The sequence below is a fragment of the Gorilla gorilla genome, chromosome 4, assembly GCF_029281585.2.
Source record: "Gorilla gorilla gorilla isolate KB3781 chromosome 4, NHGRI_mGorGor1-v2.1_pri, whole genome shotgun sequence".
NCBI lineage: Eukaryota > Metazoa > Chordata > Mammalia > Primates > Hominidae > Gorilla > Gorilla gorilla.
The window spans coordinates 93,052,285-93,076,452 of NC_073228.2; the positions used below are offsets into that span (position 1 = coordinate 93,052,285).

Here is a 24,168-nt window from a genome sequence, read left to right on the forward strand (position 1 = left end):
GACTTGAACTCCTGGGCTCATGTGACTTATCCCATCTCACCACACTCCATTGTTATTCATTCAACTCTCTGTTCTCTACTAGACCCTGAAAGGGGTCATGTCTGTGTAATTGTCCTCTGTACCTGGTGCCTGGCCCGGTGCCTGGAACATAGTAGATGATAGTAAGTGTTCATGAAATGTGTAAGTGAGTGAGTGGTTTATTATTATTTTAATAGTTGACGGCATTTGGATCTGTTCATTCCTACACTGGTAAGAATAATAGCTTTCATGGCCCTGATTAGATGTCTCATAAAATAGTCATAAAGTGTGGGCATTAAAACTGAGTCTTGTGGATTCTGGATTCTGAGAAGTTTTTGACTCTGATATGACCAAATGTTTTGAATAGAATTTTCTTTAACGTAATTATGTGTTTTCATACAATCTGCAATCCCAGAGCTGGAAGAGACCTTAACAGTCATCAAAACTCTTATTTGTTGGATGAATCTTTGTGTCTTAAAGGACTGAGTGTTTGCTCACCACATCCTTTGAAAGATTAATCTCATATGCATAAAGCCCCAGGTTAGGTGACTTTCTGGTATTTCTTCTAGTTTTATGATTTTTGTAAATTTAAATTAAATAATAGATTATTTTATTGACATTAGTCAGAAATTAACTTTATGTCTATTCTGTTATATGTGATGTACCAATATAACCAGACCCTGGGAGTTGGGACAAGATTTTGCTAGGTTCCACTACCATGCATTTTCCACTTGAAATTTTAAATTAAGCATCATATATTGAAATGAATTAATGAAAAGATATTTTTGGATAGAGTTGTATAATAGTACCTGCTGCTCATTATCATCAGTATTATAATTTGCAAATATAAAACATAACAAATATTGAAAGTCTAAAATGTTTAACTTGAAGAAAAAGAATATAATAGTGAAAGAAAGTATAATGATGTCACATGATGAAATTCAGTCAGAATTCTATTTGTGATTTTAAGTACAGAATTCTATTTGTGATTTTAAGTACGCTTTGTATCTTTTGTGATTTTAAGTACCTTTTGAGATTTTAAGTAAGTTTTGTGATTTTAAGTACCTTTTTTGATTTTAAGTACCGATTTTTGTTTAAGTACAGCATGGTTGCCTATTGGGCCTTTAAAAATCTCTAAGGCATATCTAAATATTTCCCCACAGTATATCACAAGCCCATGTTAAGCAGTCTTTCTAATCTTTTAAAATTGTTTTACCCTTACAAGTTTGAAGCCTCTTAATTGAATGTATTTCTTACAGTGTCATCTAGACAGAAGAGTTATATTGATCAATACTTTATTTTTAGCTCACTTAACTTTCCTCAAGTTAAAGATTATTTTTAAAAATGTAAATCACTCTTTCATTTATTATAAATATATTATTTTCCATTTTTTACCTTACCAGTAATATACACAAGATATTTCCCATTGGAAAACAGTTTTTGAGCAATTCATGGAGGATTACACAGATTATAACCTAAGATTTCTGCTTTGTGGAAGAAATTATGGGGCAATAGAGTCATGAGAGCTGTAATAAGAATTGCAAAAATACTCCCACTTCATTTTTTAATGTAGTATAATCATCAGGGATAGCATTTTCCTTTATATAAAGAAATGTCATATTCCTATACTAAGTTCTTTATTGTCATTAAGAATTAAATGTTTAAAGATAAGTTGTGATTATTCATTATATGTTAGAAATGGGAAGAACTTTATAATTAACTGGCATCTCAAAGAATTTTATGTTTTCCATGCAATCATCTTACATGATAGGTAGGAGGCACATTTCTTTAATTTAAGGGAACAAAGTAGGTGATTGACCTCAGCCATTACAAAGTATGCGTGGTTGGGACATCCCTGGGAAGGAAATGGCAATAATATTTATGGAGAAGGTTTTTTTGAGCATCTGCTGTTTGAAATAGAATTACGGACTGGAAAAGATCGTTAGAAAATATCTGGTCCATGTTTCTCCTTATGCAGAGAAGGGGACTTGAGCTTCATGAGGTTTAGGGACTTGCCCACAGCTGTACATGATTAATGAGCCTGCAGAAGAGGTGGGGATACCGCTTGTGTCTTCTGCTTCTCAGAGTTATGAACGTGCTTTGCACAATGTCATACTGATCTCTTGGACTCTTCAATCCTGAAGAAACTTAACCGGATGTGAAAAGCACATTCTTTTTGTGTGAATCCATTTAAAAAGATATTCCATTTGTTTTGCAGTTTTATAACATGCAGATTTATTGACTTCAGAAAATTAAGGAATTAGTTAAGCTCCCAAAATATTTTTAATAAATTAAATGTATTCATAATTTAAGCAAACGAATTAGTTTAGGAAACTTATATATCTAAGTTCATCAGAAACCCATGCTCCTCTCATTAAGAAAGCAGGTTGAGACTGTTCCATCAGGCTGTGCATTGTGTTTTTCTTCTCCGAGCGCTCGGGAGATTGGCATTACTCTGCAGTAGTGTCACAGCCCGCAGTCATGTAATGCCTCTTCTTGTGAGGCCAGGATTCCACGCCCAAGTGCATTTAGTAGGTCAGTACAGTAATTTTAAATGTCTTTCTTTCAATCTTTTGCCATCTTCAATTATACCTTTCCACCCTACTATTTGTGTAATTTTCTTCTGTCTGAAGTCTCTTTACTGTTGTTCTCTATTGCACAGCATGACAAATTACCCATCAAGTCATATCTTTTCAGCCCAGAAATGCGCAATAACACGGAGTCATGGCATTATCGCATGTTGTGCACTTTATTTCCTCACAGTTCATTCAAGTGTGTCACTTTATTTTCCTGGCTTCCTTTTGTCATCATGGAGATTAACCATTTTATCCTTCCTAAACTTTAGAAACAATTAGAATTTCATTACAGTGGAAGCTGAGAGTGAATGCTTGCTCAGTACTATATAGAGTATACTTTTCATATTATCAGTGGCAAAATTAAAGTCATGAATCCTGAGTCTTTTTTCAAAGGAGAGACTTTAGAGGTTATTATACAGCTGAGTAACCCTGGCTCTGGGCAAGAGAATTATTTGAGGCTGTGGTCACCAAACACATTAACCATAAGAAACCATTTAGTCTGACATCGAGTACCTGATTCTTATATTCTCCTGGGAATTATGAAACTCTCTGGGACCCATGTGTTCTGTACACAAAATCTTTTTCTTCCCTCTTAGCTTCAGCTAAATACCAATAGTATTCAATGAGATACAATAGATATTGCAAGTATGTGCTAGAAAATCAATTGGTATTGATGCTCTAATCAGCAGGGCTGCAGCTGGTATGTAGACACACCACTGGAAATGGTGATTAAGATCATATTCAAAAGCATTAAAGAAAAACCTCAAAACGTTTAGATCACTGTTCAGATAGATTGCTGTTTTGCTGGGATAGTAGATGATTTGGGAAGCCAGTGATACTACTAGATGCTGCTAGATTAATTTATAAGATTTTTAAATAACAATCTATTTTATGTGTTGAATTTACAATATATTTTAATTATATACTTATAGTTTATAGGACAGTTATTGTTGGTAAACAAACAAGCAAAAAGTTCAAAGCTCCTTTGATGCAGCCAACTTACCAGCCTGCCAGATACTGAATATAAGCGAATACACAAGAAAAGGTCAAAAACGAAAAACAGTGTGGTGACTGTTGAGAACACAGTTGGTGAAGAGATTGAGAAGGCAGAGAGAAGAGAGAGAGAGTGACAGAGAGACTGTCGGAGGGGGGAAGAGAAAAGGAGGAAAGGAATGGTAACGAGTTTAAAATGATCAGGAGGAGAAAAGCCAGTAAGAATTATTGTATGTCAAGGATGTTTTCAGAATTTAAAGAAATAGGACAGTGAGTGTATAAGGCAGGGTTTCCTACTCATGAGCAAGTGATTAACTAAAAATACTAGCTAAAAAGTTCTTTCAGAAAAAACTAAGAATGAAAAGAGGCTTGAACAAGAAAAGGTGGTTGCGTTCATAAAACTATTTTCTAATCTAGATCCATTTTCCTGTCAATACCTTTAAGTTGTACTGAAAATAAATCGATTGAAAGTTCAACAATTATATAGTCATTTGTCACTTAACAACAGGGTTACATTCCAAGAAATGCAGTATTAGGTATTTTGATGCTGTGCAAACATCATAAAGTGGACTTACACACACCTTGATGGTACAGCCTACTACACACCCAGGCTGTGTGGTACAGCCTGTTGCTCCTAGGCTATAAGCCTGTACAGCAAGTGACTGTACTGAGTACTGTAGGTAATTGTAACATAACGGTAAATATTTGTGTATCTAAACATATCTAAACATGGAAAAGACACAGTAAAAATACAGTATAAAAGATTTTAAAAAGGTACTTTATTTCCTTACAGTTCATACAAGTGTGCACTTTATTTTCCTGGCTTCCTTTTGTCACCATGGAGATTAACCATTTTATCCTTCCTAAACTTTAGAAACAATTAGAATTTAATTATAGTAGAAGCTGTGCTTCCACTCTAATGTGCAGGGCACTTAACCATAAACAGAGCTTGCAGGACTGGAAGTTGCTCTGGGTGAGTCAGTGAGTGAGTGGTGAGTGAATGTGAAGATCTAGGTCATTACTGTACACTACTGTAGACTTTAGAAACACTGTAAACTTAGGCCACTCTACATTTATAAAAAATATTTTTCTTAATAATAAATTAACCTTAGCTTAACAATAATTTTTTTGCTTTATAAACTTTTTATTTTTTAATTTTTGACTCTTGTGATAGACTTAGCTTAAAACAAGCACATTGTACAGCTATGCAAAAATATTTTTCTTTATATCCTTATTCTCTACTTTTTGCCTATTAAAATTTGTATTTTTACTTTTAAAATTCTTGTGTTAAAAACTAAGACACAAACACTCACATTAGCCTAGGCTTACACAGGGTCAGGATCATCAATATCACTGTCTTTCATCTCCACATCTGTCCCACTGGAAGGTCTTCAGGGGCAGTAACACGTACAGAGCTGTCATCTCCTACGATAACAGTGCCTTCTTTTGGAATACCTCCTGATGAACCTGTCAGAGGCTGCTTTATAGTTAACTTCTTTTTTATATATAAATAGAAAGGGTACACTCTAAAATAGCAATAAAAATATAGTATAGTAAATATATAAACCAGTAACATATTCATTATCGTTATCAAGTATTATGTACTGTACATAACTGCATGTGCTAGACTTTTATATGACTGGCAGTGCAGTAGGTGTGTTTACACCAGCATCACCACAAACACGTGAGTGATGTGTTGTGCTAACATTACGATAGCTACGATATCACTAGGTGATAAGAATTTTCAGCTCCATTATAATCTTACGAGGCCACCGTTATTATGTGGCTCATGACTGTACATAGTTTTCCATTCTTAGTATTTTTATAAGTAGGAAATACACTGGATGTTTAAAATAAATGTAGGTACAGAGAGCTCTACATATCTTTGACACACAGCTAAGCTCTAGTCTAGAATTATCAAAACACAACTGGAAGATGAGAAAAGAACAAAACTATAGAATGTGAGTGTCTTTTAGAAACAGTGACCATCACAGAAAAGGCAGGCTATTGATATTATCCTAAGCTTAGGATTTTATGAAGGCAAGTTGCTATTGAGAGGAGCAAAAATTTGGCACTAGAAGCATTTGACAGTAGATTTTTAAACCATAAAACACAGCACACCTTACCATGTATGATTTTAAATAGCAGTCAGAGGTTTTTTTTAAGGAAAGTGAGGAAATTCTGGGAAAGAGGAAATAGCAACAAAAATTAAAAACTGCAGAAAACTTACTAATTTTTAAACTACTTTTAAGTGTAGTTTTCTATGTGCTCTTCACAAATTACTCAAAGATAAACCAGGACAGGAATTATTAAAGTCTTTTTAATAGATGGGGAAAATAAGACTCAGTAAAAAAGAGACTTAGCTAAAGTCACATAACCTAGTGGACCAAGTAGTATTAGAACTGAGGTCTCTAGAACTCTGCTGTCCAATATGGTAGTCACTAGCCCCATGGTGCTATTGAGCACTTGAAATGTGCCTAGTTCTGAGATGTCTTGTAAGTGTAATATATGCACTAGATTTCAAATATTTAGTACAAAGAAAAAGGAATATAAAATATCTAATAAATAGTTTTTATATTGATTACATTATATTATGGATATATTGGGTTAAGTATTACTGAAATTAGTTTCTTTTTATATTTAATTTTTTTTTTTTGAGATGGAGTTTCACTCTTGTTACTCAAGCTGGAGTGCAATGGCATGCTCTCAGCTCACTGCAACCTCTGCCTCCCGGGTTCAAGCGATTCTCCTGCCTCAGCCTCCCGAGTAGCCAGGATTACAGGCACGGGCCACCATTCCCGGCTAATTTTTTGTATTTTTAGTAGAAATGGGGTTTCATCATGTTAACCAGGCTGGTCTCAAACTCCTGACCTCAGCAGATCTGCCCACCTTGGCCTCCCCAAGTGCGGGGATTACAGGTGTGAGCCACCGTGCCCGGCCTCTATTTACTTTTTAATATGGCTACTAGAAAAGTTGAAATTACTTATGTAGCTTACATCATACTTCTATTGCTACTATAGGCACCTCATTCAGTATTTTTCCAGAAAAATGAAGAAAAAAAGGAGGGAGAACTGGTTATTATGGAGTTTGAAACAAAATATTAATCCTTCAATTAGAGTGTGTCTCAGTTTTATCTATCATTTTAAAAATTCCATTCCATAAAAAAATCTTTTAGTACCTAATATTTATAAGGGTGGTCCTAAACATTATGTTGAGCATAGCTTTGATCAGAGGGGAAAAGGATCCTAACAGAAGGAGAGAATATCTTTTCTGGGGTTCTTGACACATATTTACTTGGAAGGAAGCATAAAAAAGAAATATTCTCTCATTAGACTTTGAAGGATCTCTTTTAAAGGAACAATAATTAGTGTAGATGTGAAGAACCTGAGACTTTCTTGGCTGGGCTAGGATACTGGTGTCAGGCATCCAAGGGTAATTTGGCATGTGCAAGGAGGGATCATTCACGGTCCATTATATAAGCATGTCCAAGCTAATCCCACCCACATGAAGGAGGACCTTGGCTGAGGACAGATGAATGAAACACATTAAGGAGTAGCTATATGAAAAACACAGCGTGAAGTAAGGATAAGTAGGAATGATGTTGAAAAAGTAATGAACCATGAGATCTCTATAATGGTCTTCTAATAGATGTATTGTTCAATAACACTGATGTGCACTAGGTTAGTTATAACTGACTACAACTGATTTCATGAGCTTTATGGCCAATGAGCATCTAGTTCTTAAAGAAAGGAATGAACCTACTGTTGTCTCTTAGAACACCCTCTACTAATTACTGCTACAGATTCGAGTCTCTGAAAATATTAATATTTTTACAACAGTTTTCTAAACTTAGAGATCAACAAAGGAAAATTGAACGACTCTAGCAATTCTTCAAGGTTTGAGCCCAAGGAGTAAAACACATTTATGCGATATCTGAAATGAAATTCCACTTTGAAAATTCTAGATCTATTTGAAATCTGTGATTTTAAAATTAATCACTGTTTTCCTTTAATACAGTCTGTGTAAAGAATCCCAATTCACTTCTGAACTGTTCTCCTGCCTTCCCAGATACATGGAAATTCACTACTGTTGCTGACAAACAAAATGCCACAAGATTTGTCATACAAATCACATTATAAGAGGTTCCAAAAACTTGACAACGTTGACAGTTGTTTTCAGCAAATGGCTGCTTTACTCTGTACTGTCAATGTTGATGTCCTTGTGCACATGTAAAAGAGCAATGTGATTAAGGCAAGCTTGTCCACGCTATATCTGAGCCAAGTTTTCCGTCTCCGCGTGGCACTGAAAGATTGCTCAGCTGTTGCAGATAAGGCAGGAATAGCTAGCAGATTTCTGCCATTTAAAAAAAAAAACATTCTCTGGGCATGCATTTCTGTAGGAATTTACCAACATCTGCTGCTGACCTAAAGTTTTCTATAGAAGTGGCGTATTTAATTTATAGAAGTAATTCACAATGGTATTGGTCAAGACTTATTTCCTTAGGAAATAATGAATTGCATTCACCAGGAAAAGATGGGTTGAAATTTAATAACATTTATAGTCTCTAAATTGTTATTGGAGCTTCAGGCATCATACTTGTTTGGACTATCCTAAATTTATTTTCTGCATGTTCTCTAAATTATATTTCAGCAGAGAAACTTTTTAGAAAAAAGAATAAAGAGCTAAGAGATTTTGATGATTCCACAGAAGGCCTACACTTCACACTTATCTTTTTTTTTATAGGCTCTTTGAAAAATGTTTGATTTTTGGAAGCTAATTTATTCTGGAAGAATTTTGTAGTTAAATTTCAGTGTGATTTAAAATTGTCATATGTGCTATCCTCAAAAGAACATACAAGATTTAGGTATTTCCTATAGTCAAGGTAACTTTTGATAACCTCGGATTCCTTTTTTTTTTTTTGGACATCAGTTTATTTACCATCTTAATGACCATTTTTCATTTTAGAAATTTGTCGTCTGTCTATATCAGTTTTTAATTGTTTCTTTTGAAATATGATGCTCTTCAGGTAAAAATACAAAACTTAAGCTAGTTCTGGCAATTCAAACCAGCCTCGTGGTAATGCATTTGTTATTTGATTCATCTATTCTTATTCTTGGTCACCTTCTAGTACAGCTGCATGCATTAAGTGTCTGACTTGTCTTTGAAAATCTTAAGCCACATTCTTGGGAACAGTTGCTTCAAGTTGGTTGAAATTCTCTGTGGCACTTTTTTCCATTCACAGGAGCCAACAGCCACCATAGCAGACACATAGTTTCCAAGAACTTAGGCATGGTTCATGATTCCTGAATCTCAACAATTTCTTGTAGGAATTGGAATGCCATGTAAGGTGTCAGAAGCCTTTGTGCTTTAAATTATAATTTTTAAAGTATACATTTATACAGTAAAGTTAATTTGGCTTATGTAATTTTAAAATATTTTCATTTTTGTAACTAGCAGAAGAACACAATTTGAAAACCTACTAATAAAAAAATTAATCCAATGGCCATGAGCATGTAATTATCTTAAAATATTAGATAAAAAATTCTTTTAGGAAAAGTTCAGAATGAAAAGAGAATTGAACTAGAAAAGGTGGTTGCTTTTATAAAACAACTCTTTATTGTCTAATCTAGATTCACATTTTCCTGTGAACACCTTTATGTTGTACTAAAAATACTGCAATTGAATGTTCAAATTTTAAGTCTCAAATTACTGCCTTTCAGATCCATTGAGGCATCTAAAAAATGGGTCAAGGTAACAACGCATAATTTGAAAAGTTAGCAAAACGTTGCTAGTATAAAAAATGAAAATCTATATAATTGTGATAACCTTTAACTCCTGTCTTATTAACATCGTTCCATTTAACATTTTGGGAAACAAAAATTCTTGTGAAACATTTGCCACAGCTAGCTTCTTTATTTTTACATAGCCAAGGGAGAAGAAAGGAAAAATTTCCCATAGAGTGTTTAGACTCTCTTATTAAGCAACTGATTAAAAAAATAAGTGGTTTATAAAAAAAGAGTCAGAGTAAATACAGAAAATCAAAATGTATATCAATAGATAAGAGCATGCAGACGGGAAAAACATGGATATGCTTTGTTTTTTAGCTGCCAGTTTTCATTTTCACAAATTTTTATTTTGTAAACTTTCCTTAGGGTTATATTGATAATGACATTTTGCTCTTGATAACAGCTTATAGACTGGAAATAAGATAATAATGTACCACTTAGGACATTTGTGAAGTTCTGGTCTTAGCCCTATTTTTAATTTTAATTTTGTTTTTAATTCCAAAAGTTTGTAATCTGTCTAGAGCTCAGATCTTCTCACTACCAATATCTTCCCAAGGTTTTGGTTTAATCAGTTGATAGACAAAGGCAAAGAGTGTGGGGAAAATAAAACCACTATTTGGGTATACAGTTTAAAAAGAAATTTCTTTTCTTGAGTATACCCAATAATCATGTTTTTTAATAAACATTTTGAGTTTACCTCCTGACACAGTAGTTTTCAAGAAGTGAGGATAGGTTGTTCTTCGTGGACTCCCAGGAAATATCAGAAATACATTATGTAACTATTAGTTTGGTACAAATGTAATTGCTATTTTTGCCATTACTTTCCATGGTAAAAACTGCAATTACGTTTGCACCAATCTAATAGCTCAAATAAATGTACTTCTCTTTATCCTATTATTCTGCAAAATGGTAAAACTCCAATTTGCAAGGTGACTGAATTTACTGGAGAGTGTGAAGGCTTCTCATTTGCTTTTGAACTTTCTCATGATACTGAGAATTTCCTGAGACAAAAGTGATGTTATCAATCTTACAAAAAATACTTATATGAAAGTTTTATTGTATATTCCTGGGATGTGCAAGATGAAATCTCTTTTACTGAATATTCCTAGAGTTGGGAAATATTTTACTGGTTGGTTGGTTTCTATATCAATTGGCTATGCTGCAAAGTACTAGTCGGGGTATGGCAATGAAATCAGGTTTAAAATAAATAATCTGTGGACAGGAGAGTCTTTCTCTCCAGTGACCGAATCTCCTAGAATAAGTTCAGGGCCATTCTGCTCTGACTGCATTTTTGGGAAATGGTAATGTGTAAGGACTTGTACAAGAAGTGCAGGTAGAAAGTAACCAAGTACAACAGAAGATTGAAAAATTGAATATTTTATCCTTTTGACAAGGTTATCAGTTATGATTAAGAAGCTACAAGGGCCTGATGTCACCTACAGGATAAAGTCTAGATTTCTCAATGTGGCACATAAAGACTTCTTGCACTGCCTACTTTTCAGACTCTTCCATACTATTTCTTCATAGCTGTACCAAGTTATGAATTACCACCTACTAATCATGTTATGACCATAGCTGGAATGTCTTCCATCAGAAAATCATCTCAGTTTTATCTGCCTTAGAAACATGTACTAAATCTTTCAAGATAGGGTTCAAATGACATATCTTTGATGAAATACTCCCTGAACATCCAAGGACATTAGTAGATCTTTCACTTTATCCCTGTTTTTGGCATTTATGCATACTGTGTTACACTGTATAGTATTTAAAGATATGCTTATCTTCCAAGCTAGGCTGTGAGCCTTTTGAGTATAGGGATTATATCGAATCCATTTGTGTATTCCTTGGACCTTGCATAGTGCCTGGTTTATGATAGGGTGCTATGTAAATGTTTGTTAAAGGAGATGTAACTTTGTAGAATATCTGTGCCCCAGCTTCAATCATTATGGAGAGTCCACCTGTCATCAGAATCTCTCGTATCAGGCATGTTGAGAAATCTATTTACAAATGAAATGCTCTTCATGCATATCATTGACATTCAATAGCCCTTACAAGGTTCATTTACCTTAAATGATGTATTTATCTTCTTGTGCAGTTTAGTTTGTGGGGCTAGAATCATTGCTTTTAGCATCACACTTCATATAGAAAAGCTAATTTGGGTACATTGCAATTTATAAAGAAGTAGCAGAACCATATGCCCACCATTTTTATTTAAAAGTATTCCATGCAATTCAGAACTAAAGTTTGTAGAGAAAATTATCAACAAAGCCTAAAATACTAATACCTCATATAACAAGTGGTCAATTTCAAACATGACACTATAGCTAGGAATCAAGAAGTAATGAGAATAGCCTAAAAATGCAAAGGAAAAATAGTTCACAATATCAATAATGGTAAAAGAGCCCTTTATTCTTCTACCCAGACAGAGCCTATTCTTATTCTACATGTAGTTCTAACAGGCTTTTGTTTGTTTGTTTCTATGTTTTTAGAAGATTAAAGGGGCAAATTACTCAAATTTGCAATCACAGATTACAGATTCAGGCAAATGAAAGAAACAAGACATGATAGCTGATAATATAATTTTGGAAAGTCCAAGAAAATACTATTAAAAATGATCAAAAGGCTTAGACTGTGGGATTATTTCAGTATACTTCTACCTCGTCTGGCCTTACCTCCAAATTCTTTCAGACATTTCTTGCCTCTTTCTTTACCCCATCAGACTATTTGTCTGAAGAGAGACCCTTTTGTCTTTCTTCTCTCAAGATTCTTTTCCTGGAATCTGTTCTGTTAAATACATACCATCCTATTTCTCAAACTCTTAGTGTGACCTTTAGAGGTGAGCATACATGAAGATCCAAACACAGGGTAAAAATATGAATTTAGCATTTGGGGACATCACTAATATCTCCCCGCACACATACACACACGTACATTATACATATATATAAAAACTCCTGCTTCTGAATCCCTGGAGCTCTCACTAGTTCACTGTGGAGCTCCCAGACAAGCCCAGTCTTCACCTGCAATGTAGGCACCTCCAATACTTGCCCTGCCAGGCCGCTGGATGTGCCAGGTCTCAGGGCATAGTCATTCCTATCTGGCATCTTCCACTGCTGACAAATTCTGACAACCTGACTATGGAAATTTGAGGTGATAACTTTTAGAAACTCTGGATTTTGTAGCTGGATTATTAGAAATCTTCAAAGAAATTCCCAGACTGACAATGGCTTTGGAAGCTCGAGGAACAGGAAAGATTACCACAAAAGCTGTAGAATTTTCACAGAAGCATTGTCCTTTAGGCCATGAACTGCAATGGAGACAATTTCCCTTACCCAGTGAATGATTCTCCCCTAAAATGCCATATTGTGACTTTCTTTACTTTTGTCACAGGTTGTCATTACCTTCCACAGACAAAATTCTTCAGGGTTGAGCGTGTGTCTCTGTACTGCTCTGCTATCCAAGATAAGAGTATGTCTGGGGCTCCTGCGGCTTTAGTGTGTATAGCATTGCTTTCCTGACTATGAATTTTGAACTACTAGTGTTACCGCTTTCCACTTTGTGATAATTTATTACTCTATTCCATGCTTGTGTTTTAGATCAAGCTCTTATGGTACAATTCAAGCACTTTTATGTGCATTCCTTCTTGCTTAGATAAAATTACAACACATGGCTTCATAAGTAAGATGTGTAGGTTCATGAGGGAAGGCCTGCTTCCCACCATCTCTCTCCTCCGTCTCAGTGAATTGGGTAACTGACAAAACTCTGCCATTCATCTTGGTGGCAAACATCATCTCCAAGATCCAGTAATTTCCACTGCCAGGGCTGTTGCAACTATGCTGACTATATGGCCATCACTGAGGACCAATTTAAGGCCCTTTGAGAATTAAACATTATTTTCATTATTTGTCAACTGTTTGAAATTATTCTTTTTGCTCTTTGGAGTCTTCAGAGCTTGTAGTCTTCAATGAAAATACCTAAATAATACCTAAATGTTATGATTTCTCCAGCTCTTATTTTATTCCATGAAAATAGGTGATTTTATCACCAATGAGCTCTAAAGTTTCTTTCAGTTCCTCTGATTCTTTATTTTATATTTTTTTTTGTTTAAAACAAGTCTCAGGATGTTTGGTTCTGCTTCTCATTTGAGCAGTGGTGCCAAAGGGATAGCTTATCTCTCTGAGGTCATCAGTTTGGTTGCAGTCTTTATGGGGGGAGCTGATCCCACCAAGATAACCATTTGGTAATTTTTTTTTTGGCCTGAGTCTAAGATTTAATTATTTTTGGCTGAGCATATGGCATTGTACATAGATTTCCTTGGCTTTCTTTTTATTGTATTTCTAGATTTTTACAGACAATGGGAAGCACTGACACCTTTAAGAGGGATGTGTAATACACTCGCTAATGTTTCCTGTTGTGTTTCTGAAAACCTGTGTCAGAAAATGTACTGTCTCGAACTGGAAAGATGTGAGATTCTTAATTTTAAAGAACTCCATTAATATTGGTAGGTATTTTTTTCATGTTAGAGTAACTCAAAATTTCTCTAATGCATGTGACATCTAATATACATTCAGAAAAATGAAAAATCAGTATTTAAGATGTATTTTTGGAAAAAGTTTTTGAAAATAATTCAGCAAAAATGGATTAACTTTATAAAAAATCATTCATTTCACTGGCATGAAGTAAAATGTGTCATAAATAATAGGTACTCTGTTATACCTTTTTATTGATTTAAATAAAAAGGATATAGTTTAAGGAATCAATCCGCCAAATAGGTACCTCATACATAGAAATTATGGAGCTTGCATCTCTTAAAAATGTAATAGAGTAGAATGGAAAAGAAAAAGAAACTGTTAACAAATGAATATATTGTGTAAAATTACTGGTAAGACTGGTAAATTCTAATTAATAAAATCTTCACAATGATTTTTCAACAAATGAACATTTACTAAATACCTGTAAAATTGGGGTAGTCAGTATGACTTCTTAAATATTAAAGATCAACTGGCAAAGATGTGAGAAAATGTGGGTGCTTTTTTTTAATAATATGTATGCTTTAAATAAGTGCACAGAATCAGGCTTGCTATTTTGCAGAGTTAATAGTTTTGTAGGAAAAAACAGTCACAAGAAATGCCCATTGAGGCAAATATTAAAACTCTTAACTGAAATTAAAAATGTTTTTAAGACAAACTCCTTTCTGTGCATCTGCAGCTTTAACTCTTTGGTGAAAGTCAATTATATGCAAGCATTAACTTTAAAGAAAACTTCTTCAGAGTGTCTGGTGCATAAAGTGAAGTAAAGCTGCATGTTTTCCAGTCTGATGGCAGTAATGCAGGTCCTCTAGAAAGAAAGCAACGAACACGTTTTCAAGTTTGCCTGCAGTGGCTGAGATGACTCACTCATGTTACAGGGGATAATTTCACTGCAACCATTGAGAATTTTGTTATTTTCTTTCTGGGAGAAGGAATAGATGGGTTTATTTTAAGTACGGGGGCAAAGGGATTGTTAGTGGGAATTCTACACAAAACTACACAAGATGTGAGCTGGACAAGAATCATTCATATCTTAAGATAAGTTACTTCAAAATATGAGTATAATTACTCCTAAAATGTCACTTTGAGTTGCTTTATTTTTTATTTTTATTTTTCGCTTAGCTTTTTTTTTTTTTCTTTGAAGGTAAAGGAAACACTTAAAATAATGACTGGGGTTACTGGTATTTATACGCCAGAGTTGTCCTACAATGCCTCTTTTCATCTTCAAATAAACAGATGACCATATGTAAAATAACCATTATATAGTATGAGTATTTTAAATCTGGCTTTTATGTTTGGAATGCATCTAATATCACCTACAAAGATCAGCGCTGCTATCCTCAAGCTCCTGCTTTGCTTGAGAGTCCACAAAAGACGCAGAAAACTAGGCTGCATCCTGTGCACCTGCCTTCCTGTCAAGAAACTTACCTCAGGCTAATGCACGCAGAGGGACAGGTCAGATTGTGTCAAGGTTCTATGCAAACTGCCCAAGATCACTTGGGGCCCCACTGGCAGCACTGAAAGGCATTGCTGGGTTTACAGTCTCCTGAATAGCTCCAACCTGTTGTTGAGAGTCAAGCCACGATGTAGAAAGAATCGCTGCACTTTCCCAGGGCTGCTCCGCAGTGTGAGTGGCCACTAGCTCTCTTTTCCTATGACCCCAGTGCTGTTTGGGTTTGCTCTCCAGAAGAACAGGTAGATACATTTGCAGCTGGCGGGGGCACTGCTTTATTGCCTATTGTGGAATGCATGCCAAATAAAAACCATCGTGATTTGAAATTGGCAATCTTATATGCTTTTCAGGTTACTCGGATGTTCAAACACACGTAACCAACCATCGATATGAGAAATTCTCCTTTAAGCTGTTAGTGTATTACAGCCTGTGACTTTTCAACTCGGGGAATGATACTCATTTCTCTATCTGTTCCATACAGAACAACTTTTTCTTTATTGCATTTAGAATGGTGTAACTGAAAGGCAATAAGGAAAGGCAATATCATTGAGTGGTTCACATTGCGCTGAATTTTATTGTAGTCTGGAATTCTGAGTGAACTTTCGGAATCCTTGAAAGCAGCATAAAGGCAGAGCCTGCTTCTAATGGACTGAAGAAAAATATTCTGACATAATGATAAGTGGGGTGACTTCTAGAAATCATGACTTGAAACATTTCTGAAAAAGTGCTATTTCAGTTGTCCCAATGCACAGAATGATATTGAAACAGCCTGCTATAGGCCAGAACCACTAATTTTTTTCCCTAAGGGCAGAACTTCATTTTTAAAGATATAGAATGATCCACAACTCCAAATTCCAGCTAAAATTTCTTTTCTTCCATTCTCCTCCAATTATTCTCCCAAGCTATTACATCAGAGGTATTAGAATTTAGGTGCTATGATCATATTTACTTTAATATGTTTATTTTCCAATTGTAAAATGGACACAAGAGATTTTTATAATTATCAAATGGCTAATTTTTAAACAATAAGTCTTTTTATTGTCTTCATTCTCTGCTTTTGAAATATATGGAGTTGCATATTCTTAAGTTTTGAATTGTTTTAGAGAACTAGTATAGATGTATTTTTCACCTCCTATGAGAATTTCAGGAGCAGTAATAAAGGGCGAACCAACACAGGGACATCTCCCTGCATATTATGGTTCAAATCAGAAATGAACACTTTTTAAATATGACTGAGAGTCACAGATTTTTACAGGATGTCAGGAAAACAGTCTCCCCCTTTATTAATACAAACAAACTATTTTTTCCTCTTTCCTCCTCTCTCTACCACTGTCATGTTCCTGTTCTACACTTTTCCCCAACTAACCTCTTCTGTTGTTGTGCCTGGCACATAGTAGGTGCAGAGTAAATATTTGTGTGTGTGTGAATGAATGAAGGAAGGACGTTCAGGATACAAGAACTTCTTGGTTCACTTGAGTCAGCTGGCTGTTAGTAGGGTGTTCAGTGTATAAACTGGATACGTTGTTGACAACTTTTTTTGCTCTTTGTGTGCATAAGCTAAGAATAAACAGCACTGAAGGGAAGGGAGTGCTTCATTCATCAGGGGATTACACCATCATAAACTTACCAAAGTGTACCACACAGAGCCAGTGATCACAGAAGACAGGCAACCCAGGCCCTGTCATTAAATATAGAAGCCTGTCTTCACTGTTTTTATCCAGACAGACTCTCTGTGTTTTGGAAATTTCCACCACACTTCCTTTTGAGTTGCTCGTTTTCTCAAGATCCCAAGACTATTGCTTTACAAAAGTAGACTTGGTCTGGGAATCGTAAAACGAAGGCTATACATTTCCTCATCCCCCGAAGAATATTCAGTGTTTCTTGCTGACTTTTATGTCCCTGTCTTTCATTTTGTTTTTGTTTTTTGGTTGAGATTTTTTGAGTCTGTCTTCTATGAAAGGTGGTTTCTTCTAAGTGAAAGTACTTAATAATAAGAGAGTGCTCAGTTTGCAGTCAAGACTGCAAGGTGACTAGACACTGACATTCTGTTGTGAGAGTTGAGCTCCATGACTAAACAGCTCCTCTTTCTCTAGACCAAATAAAAGTCTTATCATCTCATGTATGTATCTTTAATCGGACAGCAATCATACATGGAACATTAGGGAGAATAGGTAAAGTTATCTTTGGTTTGCCAGAAGTGTTTCACACTCAAAGGCTCAATACTTTCACCTGTGAATCATTTTGTGTGTGTATGTGAGAGGTAGGAATAATCAGGTGACATCTTTGTTTTGGGTTATTTAAAGGATACACTATTTAATCTTTCATACAGTACTGAAAATATTCGTAACAGTTTTCTAGTTTAAAGATACTTTAATATTTAATGCAGTATTTTAATTACATTTTAAAAAATATGTTTTAATAACAAAATGTTTAAAAATATTTTTAAAATTTTATTTGATAGTTTTTAATATTACTAAGAATGTACTAAAATAAGAAAATGGGTGAGAATGATGGTGAAGCCATAGCAAAGGCAGAGACATGTCCTTTCTGCAAAAGTGACAACAGGGTAAGCAGGCTATGAGGACTCAGCCCTCTGAACAATCTTTGCATCCCTGAATGATCTCTAATGTTCATTAGGCTTGTGTTACAGATGCTTGTTTTCCTTACTTTCCTGTAAGGCCTTGCAGTAACTTAAAGTAACCAGAATATGTTTCTATTCCTTGTTACCTGAAAAAGTCAAACATACTCATGTTATACAGGTAAAATGGAATGGTACATTATGTGAAAGTTATTTGTAAACTGTCAGATTATGTTCAAATATGAGGTAAGATCTGAGAAGCTTAGGATATAAGTTAGTCTCAAAACTTAAATGCTTTTCAAGGGGAAATTTATTTGGTGATTAACTAGAATTTTAGTTGCAATATGTAATCCTTGACTTTTTGAAGTAGCCTAGAGGTGGTCAGGACTTGTAGATTACAATAGTCCTTTACTTACTTGAATATTGATCTGGTAGTACTGAATACTGAATACTGACAATTTAAACTCTTTGGCAGAAAGTGCTCTTATAAAACTTCTAGAAAATTTATTATTTTTAAAATTTTTATTATGTATTTATTGTGCACAACATGATGGGTGTGTTTGTTTGTTTGTTTGTTTGTTTTGAGACGGAGTCTTGCTCTGTCACCCAGGCTGAAGTGCAGTGGCGCGATCTCAGCTCACTGCAACCTCCACCTCCTGGGTTCAAGCAATTCTCTGCCTCAGCCTCCTGAGTAGCTGGGATTACAGGTGCCTGCCACCACGTCAGGCTAATTTTTGTATTTTTAGTAGAGATGGAGTTTCACTATCTTGCCCAGGCTGGTCTTGAACTCTTTACCCTGTGATCCACCCGCCTCAGCCTCCCAAAGTGCTGGGATTACAGGCATGAGCCACCGTGCCCAGCCCACAACATGATGTTTTGAAGTATACATACACTGTGGGATAGTTAAGTCTAGCTAATTAACAAATGTGTTACCTCACATAGTTATCATTTTTGTACTGAGAACACTTAACATTCACCATCTTTTCATTTTTAAATAATGTAATCTATCGTCATTAACTATAGTCACCATGCTGTACAATAGATCTCTTGAACTTATTTCTCCTATCTAATTGTAATTATATATCCTTTCATCCACAGTCATATTGATGATTATTTAGCATAAATTGTTAACAAAGATCTTTTTCTATTTTTGAACAGATTGGAAGAATGCGAAATGTTATTAGACACAGGCACAGCATAGCAGTAGAAACATCTTAACTGAGAACCGGGAACTGAAAGAGAAAGCAACCAACTTAAAGGGCAGACAAGACACATGGTTATATAACACAGCAGTGGGTATTCACAGTGATGACACAAGACAAAATAATTACATTTTCATTCTAAAACCAATTTTTAAGGAGGCAAGGGCATTTATAAAACATTTTAGAAACTAAAATAAAAATGGTAAAATTAAAGTGTTTGTTTATGTACCCAACAAATATTTATTTGGAAAATGCATGTCTGGGGGCACATCTCGTTAATGAGGTGATCCTGTGTTTAGAACTGAAGGCAGTCTTCATCCATTCTCTCAAAAGGTGACCTTCTTTGTTCTTCTTATAGCCTCACCACATTTAATTTTCAGAGGTTTTGATATAAATTAAAAACATTCTTTGGTTGATTGTATTGTATGAAAACACTCTTCAAAAGTGTAAGCATTGATATCTGGAATATCTGGGAAAATGTACAATAAAGACATCTCTTCTGGTCTTCCTCTGATGGTAATGTGTTCACTATTATACTGATGATGTAAGCTATGTATGTAAACCTATGCAGGTAAAATTCTGCTAAAGCCAATCCCACTACAAAACAACAACAACAACAAACCCCAAATGGCATCTGAAGAGCTTGAGAATTCCAGGAATGTGATAAAAATGTTTTTAATAATACACTGAAAAGTAATTTAGTGTGTAAATAATATTTTAGAGTAAATGCTTCATTTTATTCCTTCCATATAACAACTGTCTTCTGTAATGAAAATACTTACTTGTTTGTTTAGTGTCTAAAGGTTGAGAAGGGAACTAGAATTGGCCTAAGGAGGCCCTCAGCCACCCATCATGTGACAGTATGGCCAGGAGGACTTACTCTCTGCTCTCCTCCTCTTGACGTGCCTCAAACACACCGATCATTTGCATTTGGGAAATCAACCCTCACTAGCAAATTACTCCTGCCAACAAAATAACCCAATCAGCATGCGAAACTGGTAGTGAGCTGGGAGAGGGCGATGAGAGTGGTGTTCACATGGCTCCCTCTGTTTCCCTTTCCCCAGGTCTGGGCACACACTGTCAGTCAGTGGCCCCTGACTCAGAAAGAGGTTTGATTTAAACCATTTCATTTTCTGCTCTCAGACTGGGAATTTATTTAATATGAATGTCATCATTATAACAAAACTCAACTGTATTCTAGCAAAAATTTGGCTGATCTATGAAGAATATTGGAAGGAGAATCTGTGAACCCAAAAATACTAGACCACTGCTTATTCAGTTCTGCAATTTTGTCACTTTAATGGACTCTTCAGAGTGCCAAATCACTAGTCCTACTGACTATACAAAAATTGGCCATCAAGATGCCTGCCTCCAACAAATTGATGCTGTTATTTCATGTTATCCACTTTGGGCTTAGAGACTGAAGGCCAAAAAGCATCCAATTTTTATGGTAAAAAAGTGCATCAGGAGGGCAACTACATACAAAGTTACCCTCCCAGTTTGACCCTGTCCTTAAGTTTTTATTGCCTGAACTGGCACCAAAGAAACTCCTTGAAAATAACACATTCCTTGTCCATTCAGTGGTTAATGATGCTTAAAAAAAAATCACAGTTTGTGACTGTGACCTAAATTATGCCAGAAGCCGTAAAACCATGGTTTCTTTAAGTTCAAATATGACCCACATGCTTTAAAACCACTACACTGACCCTATAGTACTGTTGCTGAGTGTGCGTGTCCTCACATAAACACAGACACACACACACACACACACCCCACTTGGCATTAAATGACTCGATAAAAGAAATGGTATTTTTCAGACTTCCATGTTAAAAAAAAGGCTCATGAAAGAGATGTAACTGAGCTTTAAGCCAAACATTTGTTTGGCTTTGCTGCAGCAGGCTGCAGGAATGTAAACTTTTTTTTTTTTTCAATGACTTCAGCTCCTAATTTGAAAGCTAGGATTTTTAGGAGTGAGCAAGAGACTATATTTGGCCAAAAAATTCTGCTGGCTTTACTTAGCCAATCTGCACATTCAAAACAATACTTCTTTATCAAAAAAACAATAGTCTGTTTTATTCACAGCACATGTAGAAGTTGGAACATCGACTAAATTCCACTTTCTTCTCTTGCAGTGTGTCTGTAACCAGCTAATGAGCTGCAACAGAGCCTGGCCTTCATTTTCAGCAAATTAAGATCATCCCTCATAGGAATTGTGGTCTGGCTGTGGCACCGCTCATAGGTATGGGTGGGATTTGTTTCTTCTACCAGTTGTAGGTTAGCCACATGGGTACGTGCTGTCGCACCACACAACAAAATTTTCTCTATAATAACCAGTCTAAGTAGCCTTTTACCCCACAAAAGTAGATCCCATTTAATTTACTTTGTGTTTATAGCACTCCCTCTCAAACCGCACCATTGGCACAGACTAATATTTATACAACTTTTTATTTTAAACTATTTATTTGGAGTTGAGACTTCAGTAGCACTCCCTGTCAGATTCATTGAGCAAGCTTAATTCAGGATACTGAAAATGTAAATTGGGAAGAGGGATGTATGTTCTTGGGATTCTTTTCTCCCGTGCATGGACACCCAAACAACTCTCACTGTAGTAAAGGGAGGTTACACATGTGTTGATAACATTTGTATTACTGCTGGTAGGAAATTGAACATTGATGGGTGGTTTTAAAAGACTGCTTTTGCCTATTGTGTTTCCACATTTCTTTGCCAATATAGTTGGTCAAATTAGTTATGCAAAATGCATCTAAAAACTTCTAATCCAAAAGTGTCAATGTTGTTAAAGATTTCTTTTCATACACAAAGAAATATTACATTGCTCCATTATTTTAATGGAAGTCATTAGTAAAATACGCTTTTGCCACAGAAAGAAAGGGGGAAAAATTCTTAATTTTGTATCTGACCTCTGCTTTGGGGCCTTACTTTAAGTTACATTTTTCTTAAATAAAGCTTTTCTGTTTTTTAAAGTGAATGACGGGATGTTAACTTTAAATGGACATTTAACCACATAAAATATAGTGGCAGATGGTTCATTTTTCTAGTCAGGGTAGACACTTTATTCAGGTAATGATATTTAAACCTCATTTTCTATGAAATCTGCATGTTGTTCTTAAATCTGATACTATTTTGTGATTTAAAATGAGTGTTGGGTTAACTTTGTTTACAAGTGAAGTATTTATCAGACCTTTGATTCTCTTTTACTTTCTTCTTTTGGTAAACACCTATCCGTTTCTAAGACCCACTTATATGTTATCTCATCAAGGAAAATTTTCCCATCTTCCCAAAGGAGAACAGAACTCCACTATAGTGGAATAAGTTTTTTGAGGTATGAACCAATGCTTCTGTCCTCCTAATATTCTTACAACCTCTATCCCGCCTCTGCATTCAGGAAACCAGAATACATTAGGGAGGAGACAGCAAAGGAAAACAAAAGACAATAAAGGAATTGATGTCTTTGTTTTGTGACTCAAAGTTAAAGTCCAAATTTAGAAAATAGATTTGAAAGCATAACGGGTCAATTTCTGTTGTGCCTCTGAAGAAGAAAGTTGAGAAAGAAAGAAGAGGGCTTAGATGCTGGTGGGTGTCTGCAAAAAGGCCCAGACAATGCCTGGAATAATAAAGAAGCAGAGAACTTCCAGGGAGGAAGGGAACAGTCTCTAAGATGGAGCAGGACCTGGGGAAGTCTTGCTTCTCCACTGAAGAAGATGGACCAAGACCAGGGCAGAAGTGATGGCAGCTTCGCCGTAGAGCAGTGAGGACGGATGACGACATGAAGACTGGACTGCTCATTCTCACCTTCCCTTCACAGTCCCTGGCACTTTTTAAGCTCCTTGGAAATTAGAGGCAATCTAGGAGAAAGGGGGATAGAAGCAGACCTTCTTTCTGTTACAATGTGAATGGGAGCTTCAAATTGAAGATAAAATGTTATGGAAAAAGTGAAATTATATATATATTTTGCACATCGTAGCTTGGTGGCTTCAGGTTTCTGTGCATCAAAGGAAGGAATTGTGTCTTCCTCATTGTCATACTCTGGTATTGGAGATTGTGCAACATATATAGTAGGTATGCAATAAACAGCTGTTAACAGAATGAATCAATACTTTGTAGAGTATTGCCAACCACTCCAGAGCTTTGATCTGGCTTCTCTGTTGGGTCAGGAAAAAAAAGAAAAAAAAAGGAGTCCTGCTTTATTTGTGCCTGTTGCATGCCAGCTTGGCCTGTTTACTCCTGTGGTTTCCCGCATTCCAAAGCAATGCAACGTTGCTTGCAGTTACACTTGAGCATTTTCTAGAGCATTTCTTCTGTCCATCCTACTTGCAGTGACTCCACTTCAGTTCCTTGTATGCCAGCTGCTGTGATAGCTTGCTGTCACTAAACATCTACATGTGTCCACCCCAGAGGAATTAAGTGGGACCACATTAATGCTAGGGAGCTGGCGGTCTTCCAAAACTGCACTCTGGGTCATTCTGTCTTGTGCTTTGGTAAAGTCTTTTCCCCCATCGCCTTCCAGTGGGGAGAGGGATAGGGTACAGCCTACAAAACAGAAACAGAATGCCCAGTGTGCGGGTGGAATACTTCCTCTTTCCTTCGTGAGTAGAGGAGACCGATTCAGAGGATGTTCCACTTATTCATTCCCTTCTAGTGTAATTTTTGCTCAGTATTTCCTCTTTCTGTCACCTATAAACCAGAGGGGATATCCACTGGTATACTGTGTTGTGTGGAACGAGGGGGACTATTCTGTTTCCTCCTTCAGCTCTTGTAAAGGCACTTGCCATTTCCCTGATGCACCATTTAGACTTCAGTGTCCACATCTTGTAAGTCAAACTTGTGTCATCCAAAAGGTTCTCATACACATTCAAATGTTAATAAATGCCAATATCTTGTTCATGACCTTACACATAAATCTGAAATATGTAAGAAAGTGTAAAGTACCCTCCTTTTTACCTCCACTCTTCTCTCATATATCAGTTCATATACTGCTTGTTGCAAGTAGCAGAAAACCCAATTCAAACTGACTT

At 35.7% G+C, this 24,168-nt stretch overlaps 1 long non-coding RNA gene across 2 annotated transcripts in view; it reads left to right on the forward strand.

The window, feature by feature from the left end:
• Positions 1–21,256, forward strand: part of LOC109026991 (uncharacterized) — a 59,652-nt gene extending 38,396 nt beyond the window's left edge. For both annotated transcript variants that reach the window (XR_008680010.2, XR_008680009.2), the window contains exon 3: positions 19,092–21,256. This is a non-coding gene — a long non-coding RNA (uncharacterized lncRNA). The remainder of the gene's footprint in view (positions 1–19,091) is intronic.
• The last annotated feature ends 2,912 nt before the right edge of the window (positions 21,257–24,168 follow it).